At 41.0% G+C, this 8,885-nt stretch overlaps 1 long non-coding RNA gene across 1 annotated transcript in view; it reads right to left on the bottom strand.

Moving 5' to 3' along the window:
- Window positions 1-2,156: 2,156 nt before the first annotated feature.
- The window catches only part of LOC144043738 (uncharacterized), a 48,498-nt gene continuing 41,769 nt past the window's right edge, over window positions 2,157-8,885 (bottom strand). The window contains exons 3-4 of the long non-coding RNA XR_013291156.1: window positions 4,435-4,487; window positions 2,157-2,250 (exon numbers count right to left, since the gene is read on the bottom strand). This is a non-coding gene — a long non-coding RNA (uncharacterized LOC144043738). The remainder of the gene's footprint in view (window positions 2,251-4,434; window positions 4,488-8,885) is intronic.

The following is an 8,885-nucleotide window of genomic DNA, read 5'->3' as shown; positions in this document are numbered from 1 at the left end:
TATACACTTCTACTTCTATTTACCACAAAAATGTACTTTAATGTTGTTCATGGTAGTGGCGCTACCATGAGCTAGTTTTTGGTGGTACTGTACAACCTACTCCGACTCGCATTCAAAGCAGTAAGACTCCATTTTAGCAATATGTGTTGTATTCAGTTAAGACTGAGTGTTTTACTGTTGTTACTGTACATCTCACTGTGATTTTAATACATTTGAGTTATGTTAAAAATTAGGGGTGTGAATTGTCTAGTACCTGCCGATTCGATTTGTATCACGATTCATAGGTCACGATTCGATTCGATACGATTATTCCCGATACAAATCTAGAAATTTATTTTTGCGTTTTTTTAAAACTCAAATTTAGAAAATACTAATCAGTAAACTTGTACATGTACTGTAAGACTTGTATGAAAATGTATTTATTTATCTGAAAATTCAAGTTGCATGTTTCATGTTTTAACAGCACTGAAATAAAATATTAAGGCTTAATGTTCCATTGATATAACATTCTTCCATGCTTGGTGTGTAAATCCTAACCCTAAGTAAGACGTTTTGTTGAATATTCCCATAAAAAAATGTATGTTTAAAAATCAATTCGGCCGCATATTGAATTGATTCGAGAATTGTGCGCCGTAATATCGCGATATATTGCCGAATCGATTTTTTCTAACACCCCTATTAAAAATTTGAGACATGCATTGCACAATATTATTCAATTTTCAAGTTTAAGACTGATTTGATATCTTTATAATAACAGTTATGTGTATGACAGTTAGAAAAAAATATATCTTTTTGCATTTCTTCCGATAGATAAATATGTTTTCAAATTCTTAAAAAAGTTTTTTTTTCCGCGTGCCTGAATGAATGGTGTGTTACCGTGTTAGATCACAGTTTTACAAAAAATATAGTGGAGCCACTATATTTCTGTACAGTGTACCTCTCATAATTTAAAGACTACTGACTGTCATCACTCTTAGTAATTAGCAATGAGGAAAATGTTTCTCTCCCTTGTGTATCCAGCTGTTTGCATGCCCATTACAAGGCACTGCTGTTTTTTTTCTTCCACCCAGCGCTGGAGGAATTTAAACAAAGCACCGCTCACATGCAGCTCCTCCATGGTGACAGCAGGCTCCAGACCCATCACCAAATGCTGAGAAGTGAAGGGTCTGTGAAAACAAACCGCTGTGGCCCCCTTCATGCCTTTTTCCACTCAAGCGTGACCATTGCCATTGTCCAAGCCAAGCTAGTCATGGATACCTTCCGTTACGGTGTCAAGATAAAGCGCCTAGCAATGAAACCCTCTCCATCTAATTTTGACCATCAACCCAATCATGCCTTATGGGCAATACTGTTGAAGTGGTTTGCTGATTTTATCTGTTTGATACCCATACGCAATATGGTAGGATGCATGCAAGGAAGACACAGATATGGTTAAAATTTAAATTAGATATACATATTGATGCAGATCATATGTGGACACGCATACGCTAACAATAGCCATAGCGGACCTAATTAAATGCACGCAGTGACTGTGTGGACTGCTGTACAGTGGTGCGGAGTTCCAAGCTGCCACAGCAACAGTTCCTCTTGGCCAATTAGATGTTGCATCAAAGCCAAGCAGTGGGTTCACAGGCACCATTGTTGTGTACGTGGTTAGCAATCAGCCACACTCCCCGCTGGGATCTGTCGCCGCTCATACTGAAAAGAGAGTCACCTGACAACAGCTAGTACAGCAGAGGTCTGCACAACTGCTGCCGTGTGATCTTCCCCTAATGTGAATGTGACTGGACCAAAGGCCGCTGGGATAGAAGTAATGTGATGTTAAAAATATCTATATATTTGAACCCCCAATGAGTTTTGGGGTTATTAGTGTTTGTTCAATCAAGCTACTGGCATGTTTACTGTTCCGTACTCAAAGTGGTTTGTGTTAAAACCAATGATAACAAGTAAATACTTTTGTATGAATAATTAATATTATCAAACAGTTGCCTTCCAAAAGCATTGATTCAACAGCCTTCATTTGCATGGTTAATTTTGATACAGAATTGAGAGAGATAATTGGCCGTGGAAAATGTCTTTTTTTTTTTTTTTGCTATCTTGAAAATTTTCTGCAGCTTTGTATTCCGTTCCCTTGCAAATTAACAATTTCACAGAAAGAAAATTAACAAGGGTACTTTATTGTGCCATAAATGTAATTTGTTTCAGTGGGTCCATGTAGTCAAATGTATACTGAGGTCACCTTGCAGGAGTCTGAAAATTAAAAGAATACAAGTTAATTCATGTTTGCTCGCCTTTCCCCAAATCTGCCAGCGAAACAGGAGTGAGTCAAGAATGACTTTCCCAGGATATAAGGAGTTAGTCAGTGTTGGAGTACTGCCATTCTCTCTCTCAGCAGCCAATCTGCACCTCCCTCATTATACCTGAGGGGGTCAGAACATTTTCCATAGTGAAAAGGGGGCCTCTGGGACAGGCCTACCTTTTGCCTTTTTACATGAGGTAGACTGCAGAAAAAGAAACAGCAGGGCATTTTTGCATGCAAGGTAAAGGTTTGCATACAAGCATGTCTGCCTCCAAATTGAAGTTCGGGGTTTGTGTGGGTTTTCTCTGGGTACTTCAGCTGCCTCCCACCTTCCAAAAACATTCATAGTCGCTAAATTGTCCATAGGTGTTGATGTGAATGTGAATGGCTGTTTGTGTTTGTTTGCTTTATGGTTATGCACTCCGGTTATGTATTTCTGGACTAAAGTTTTTGAAAAACTTTCCGCTTTCTTGGACTGTAGGATACCTTTATCTCCAAGCTTGTGTTTGCTAGGTGACCAAATAACAACTGACTTACCATGTAAACAATCTCAATCTACACTTGTAGCCCTTGCTGTTGCCAGAAAAAAAATCTTGTTAACTGGAAAAATAAACAAACTCTGAATGAATATTGAGCAATGGTCTAACCTCCTAAATCACATTTTAATGGGAAAAAATCTTTGCTTTGAATTAAAAAACAAATATCAAAATGTATACAAACATACACAGAATCTTTTAATCTAAATCTGGTAACTTGATTCTACCTGTTAGTACACACCACATCGCTATAACTTATATTGCTGCTTCTGTATTTGGCATTTTGTAACTAATGATGTTTTTATAGTCAGGAACCCAGTTGCTGCCAGCAGGATCGAGTAGACCACATCAAATGACATCTTACAGTCACCAATTCCTCAAGAATCACTTCCAATGGGTACGAAGGGTAAATATTCGGAATCACTGCATGTTTGTTGGTTAACTTTCTAGGTGCTGCCCCCCCCTGGCCGGGCGTGGGCGGTTCTTCCCCTCTGTTGACTAATGGGTGGCGGCTGCATCTTGGCCGTTTCCTGGGTCTCTTGGGGGGGTGCTGCGTTGGGGTGCTCTCCCCGGTGTCCGTGGCAGCGCCACCCCGGCGCGGTCCGTCGCTCCGTGCCCGGTGGTTCAGGGCGGGTGGGCCTCCGGGGTGCCCCGTGGTTCGCCAGTCGGCGAGCTGGGGAACTCAGTAACAGGGTTAGTTTTTACTAGGCACGCTGGCCACCACCAGGCCTGCCCGTCTCCCAGTGCTCTATTCCCAGTGTTCCACCCCACCGCGCGGCTGGAGGTGGAGTGGGTGCGGGTGCCCTCGCTACTCCACTGTCCGGCCCCTCTCCGGCACGATTCCTTGGTACGGGGGGTCCCCGGAATTTGGGGGGATGGCGGCTTGTTGGGGGTAAGATGTGGCTGAGTGTGGGGTGCTTAAGGTGGAGGGGGGGGTTGTGGGGGGAGCGGGGGCTGTGGGCCGGTGGGGTGCCTGGTGGGCCTGCCGTGCCCCGTTCTGCTGCGTTGGGCTTGGGCCTTGTTGGGGTGAGGGGCGCTCCGGGCTCCTGGGTTTGCTCTCCAGCCGGTGGCCCCCGCGGGGCCCGCGGGTTGTGCCCTGGTGCTGGCGCGGCCTGGGGGGTCCTGGGGGGTTGTGCTTACCCTGTCCTGGCCGGGGTGACGGCTCCCTTCTTTGGTGGAAGGTCTCCCTAATTTAGATGTTTCTGGGGTTGGTGAAATATTCTGGTTTGTAACCCCGTGGGTATTAGGTGATGTCTGGTCAGTGCTGGATTTCACTATTCTTTCCTTTCTTTGATCCTTCCTCGGGTCTCCTGACAACTTCAACGACTCTAGAGGGATTCTGAAGTATTCGGTTTAGGTGAAGGGTATGGGATTTTTAATAGGTTTCAGTTGAATTAATGAGCACAAACTCACACAAACGCACCTATGCACACACACACACACACAAGCACATGTTCACGCACACAATAAAAGAAAAAAGAGAGAGAGAGCAATGATGATGACATGTTGACGGTAAGATTACCGAATGAACAATACTGAGCTCTCTCACAAAAAAAAAGAAGTGAATGGCTGTCTGGTGTGCCCTACCCCACTTCTTACCCAAAATCAGCTGGGATAGGCTACAGCTCATCCGAGACCCTAAGGAGGACACCCTGAAAAAGAAAGAAAGCGGATGGATGGTAAGTTGGCATCCAATTAAAATAGTACCACTGAAGAAGAAACGGTGCATTTTGATTTTTTTTTTTGTGCCCATGCCAGATTAATATATATATATATATATATGTGTGTGTGTGTGTATAGATATTTACACACAAACACACACACTATTTTTCCTTCAGTTTATCATAATTACTGATTATGCAATGTTTCGGCCAGATGATTACTGCCCAGTGTTTGAAAGACTGAAGCCCTTAGTGAATTAGAGAATGATTATTGCAGAGCAAATCTACTTCATTTTAAAGATGTTAATTAGCAGTCTATGCAGAGGGTGTAGCCGCTAAAAGCACTAGTAACCTCACACAAGCTTCCAGTGTAGCCACACTCTAAATTGCTTACAGTGGGATTGCATGAAGGCTATATTTAATTAATATGCTGCAGCTATTTTGGGGCTAATGGAACTTATATTATTTGTAAGAGATCTAGTGAGGAGTCACTTAACCATCCATTAGGAGTGCAGTGTTTTAGGCACATTAATTGGATTAAATGAGCAATCTTATACAGTTTAGCTCAAATTCGATTTGACAAAGAGAATTCTTTAAAAAACACTAATGCAGATTCATGCAATAATGATCAATTTAATAGTATTGAACTTGCCGTGTGAGTCACAGCAAAAATATTAGATGTTTAGCATCTTCTTAGATATTTTTTTAACTTCTAATTTAACATTTAACATTTTAAAGTTTTTGTCAAGTTGTCTTTTCATGACCAGTTGCAGTGTAGCGACATCTAGTGTCATGAATAACATGAAAGCCAGTCACAGGCGTCAGCAAATGCCCTTAAAGCCCCTGTTAAAATGTGTAAATTTACTTTAGAAAATAAGTCAACGTTTCTATGCATATCATAAAAAAAATAGAATGTATGTATTACAATATAAAAAACAAAGTTAATGTGCTTGCAATGAATGTCATGGCTTTTAAATGAAATGCAACTATAAGGAGCACGCATCTTCTGTAATTCCCTTTAAAAGCACTACTGTGGTAGGCTGTCATAACTTGGTTAAGGTTGCCCCCATCTGGCCAGTCACTCTCTAAAACGCTTGTGGCTTTTGTGAGGGCGCCTGCTGCTGTTTTGGCTCACTTTTCTCTGCCTGCCTCTTTGCACTGTTGCCTTTCATTCAAATTTACTAGTTTCAGATCGTGTATCTAAACTACTTGAATATACTGGCGCGAAGGTGGACAAACATGGACTGTAGGTAGTTTTATTTTCAGTTCTACTTGCTTGACTCTTGTTGGAGAAAACACTTTGCAAAGCCAAATTCAAATACCATATTAATTGTATGTCTTTGGCGTATCATCTCAGAGCAAAATACCCTGCACAAGTTAACTCCACAGGGCCTCGCATATCAATGCTGCTGGAATGTGGCGCTCGGTAGAACTAAACCTGTAAGCAAGAACTTTTGAAAATTAGTTATTTGAGAAGAATGATGCCTGTGATATATATATATATATATATATATATATATATATATATATATATATATATATATATATATATATATATATATATATATATATATATATATATATATCTTCAAGAAACGATGATAAACATTAAATATAACGTCTTATTTTGTGGAGTCGATGAATGACATTATTGATCGATCGGGCACATTAATACATTACAGCCGATCACCGTTATTTGCATAAAATGCAAATTATCGTCCCATCCAGTTCAAGCCAATCAGATCGTAATATATTCATATACCCCATCATGGAATCCGAATGTTATTATATTTCTATATATGCTGTAGACCTTTTTTTTTGTGGCGTAACACAGTTTCATACTGTGAGATATAACACTGTGATCACCACTGTTTTAATCTAAATCGAGCATTGTCTCAAGGCAGAATGTCTGATATAGCTTTTAATGAAGTGGTTGCGACAACATTAAGACCACTTTCACAATATTTTATCCACTACAGTGGACCCCCACATATTCGCAGTTCGGCATTTGCAAATTCACCTGCATGTTTGCAAATTGCAACATGGCCCAAATAAGTCCTAAAAATTTTTTTATTGACGTGGTAAAATACTGTCCACAGCAATATTTATTTTAACTGCAGAATCTTTTTAATTGAGACAACATGTGAAAACACCAAATTGAAGGCAGTGGGCTGTTGTGCGTTTAAGTTCCGCTTACGCACACACACACACACACACACACACACACTCAACTTTCACAAATTTAACAGCAGCCATTAACATTCAACAGACAGAGATAATTTGTAAATTGTCAAAAACAAGTCCTTGTTTTATTTATTGGCAGAATACTCTCTTCTGAATTTTTGATGTATTGTATTGTAGCTTCTTTTTTTTTTTTATTGAGATCTGTGTTACCATACCAAAATAGTTATCTGTGCAAACCATACTTGTTGTATGGGTGGACGTAAGTAGTGCCAGAGTTTCATCAAACTACGACTAAACACAGCCTCAAAACCAGTGGAATACAAACAACTGCTCAGCACAATGTCGCTAAACCTACCGCCAGATTGTGTTGTCCCCACATGGATTCAGCAGTTAAACCCCGACTGTATCATAAAGAGATTCCTAATATTGTAACGCTCATAATTAATGAAGGTAACTTAATTCCATCTCCCATTTAACCGGCATCTTTGTCATATACAGCTGTCAATGGCAGTGAATGGGTTTTAAGGTGAAACAAGCCTGCTGTTGTAATTTGCAGGCTTTCCGGATGAGCCCATTTTCTTGTGCATGGTCACTAGGTACTGACTGCCGCTCATCAGTATGAGAGTCGATGAGGTGAAGAAAAATTGTAATGATGGACACTGAGCGGTGGGAATCAGCTGCTCAATAAGCCTCCTTAATTGCTTAGCAACAGTCTTTCAGGGTCTCTCATTTAAGATCAAGAGTTTAGTGGACTGAAGGCGCCGCTTTGGAGAAATAGAGCTTGTGCCATTCGATAAGACGTCAGAGAAATGGGCTCTATCTTCCAACTCCTCTGTGCCCTCCTTCCATCCCCCCTTCTCTCTCACTCTCCTTCTCTTTCTCTAGCTTTCGCTCACCCACCACCCCCAACCCTTTCCTACAGGGATGATTATGTTACCTTTCAACTGCATGATGTATTCAGTTCACTAGATTATTTTCTGTCATCTCAGTTAATTGAATTCTGTCCATCATATATAGATGTTTTCACATTTGCATAAAGGTTATAGTGGTGAAGAGTGTCAAACCTCAATTTAGACAATGTCACTCAAATAAAATACGCTGTCCCCCACCTACACTCCCCGTCCACTGCTTTTCCTGGCTTTCTGGAGGTGGTATTTGGGCGGAATTTAAATAGATAGTGATATTCTTGGTTTGCGGTGGTTCTTAGATAGCCTACGTATAAATATGATTTTATTTTCAAATGGGCTGAAGGCTCTACTCTTGCCAATGTTTTATTTTGTGAGAATCTTTCTGTGCTTTGCTGAGCTATGTGTGTGCGTGCATCTAGATGATCGCCATCACGGTAGCATTGCGGTACAGACCGCATGTAGGCATCACTGTCTTTTTACAGAGGCTCACAGTAAGCACTCCCTCCTACTCCCCTTACTTATTGTCAAGTGTTTGTAACACCCAGCCTACCAGTGTCGCGTGCAAATGTAGACCCACATTGGGAGGAGTTTAGGGCCTACCTTGTATACTCTGCAAATGTACATTCATGCATAATAGATGTAAACAGCGATCCACTGATTTAAAGCTCTTTTTCAATGACAGTAATCTGTCAGAGTGACAGAAGGAAACAGAGCACGATAACATGTCACAAAAGGAAACGTCGTAAAGACGGAGAAATGACTCAGAAACCCTGACAGACATTTCACTTTTAATAATAAGTGTTCCGCAATATCCAATTATGCTTGCGTTTGAAAATTGATTCGCGTCTTTAGCGGCAATTTCCACATTAGACTCTTTCAAATAAACATCTATTACGTTTATGGATCACACAGGCGTGTGCTGACAGCGAGCAGCCAGAGTAAAAATAAGTCTGTCAGTCAATAAACGGGAGTGCGAAGGCGATGGACAGATTAGAGTGCTTATCTCTTTTCATCAACTGTGAATGCGGGCTGAATTTGAAGGTCAATATCGGAGGATTCTTCAAGCCAAGCAGGTGACTGGAGAGTATGTATCGGCTCTCGCTCGCCGCGTCCCTGTCTATCTTTGTGGGTAGGCTGGGGCCAATTTCACACTTGTCACAACCTCATTTGAGCCTACGGTTACAAGGACAAAAACACTATACATTATTCTACATTCCTCTTTAACTTGTCTCACTCACACACACACACACACACACACACACACACACAAATATGTCCTTGCTTTCCTTTCTTCCAT

This window comes from Vanacampus margaritifer, chromosome 1 (genome assembly GCF_051991255.1).
Source record: "Vanacampus margaritifer isolate UIUO_Vmar chromosome 1, RoL_Vmar_1.0, whole genome shotgun sequence".
NCBI classification, from domain to species: Eukaryota; Metazoa; Chordata; class Actinopteri; order Syngnathiformes; family Syngnathidae; genus Vanacampus; species Vanacampus margaritifer.
Note: the sequence above shows the minus strand (reverse complement) of the source record. Positions and strands in the feature narration are given on the sequence as shown.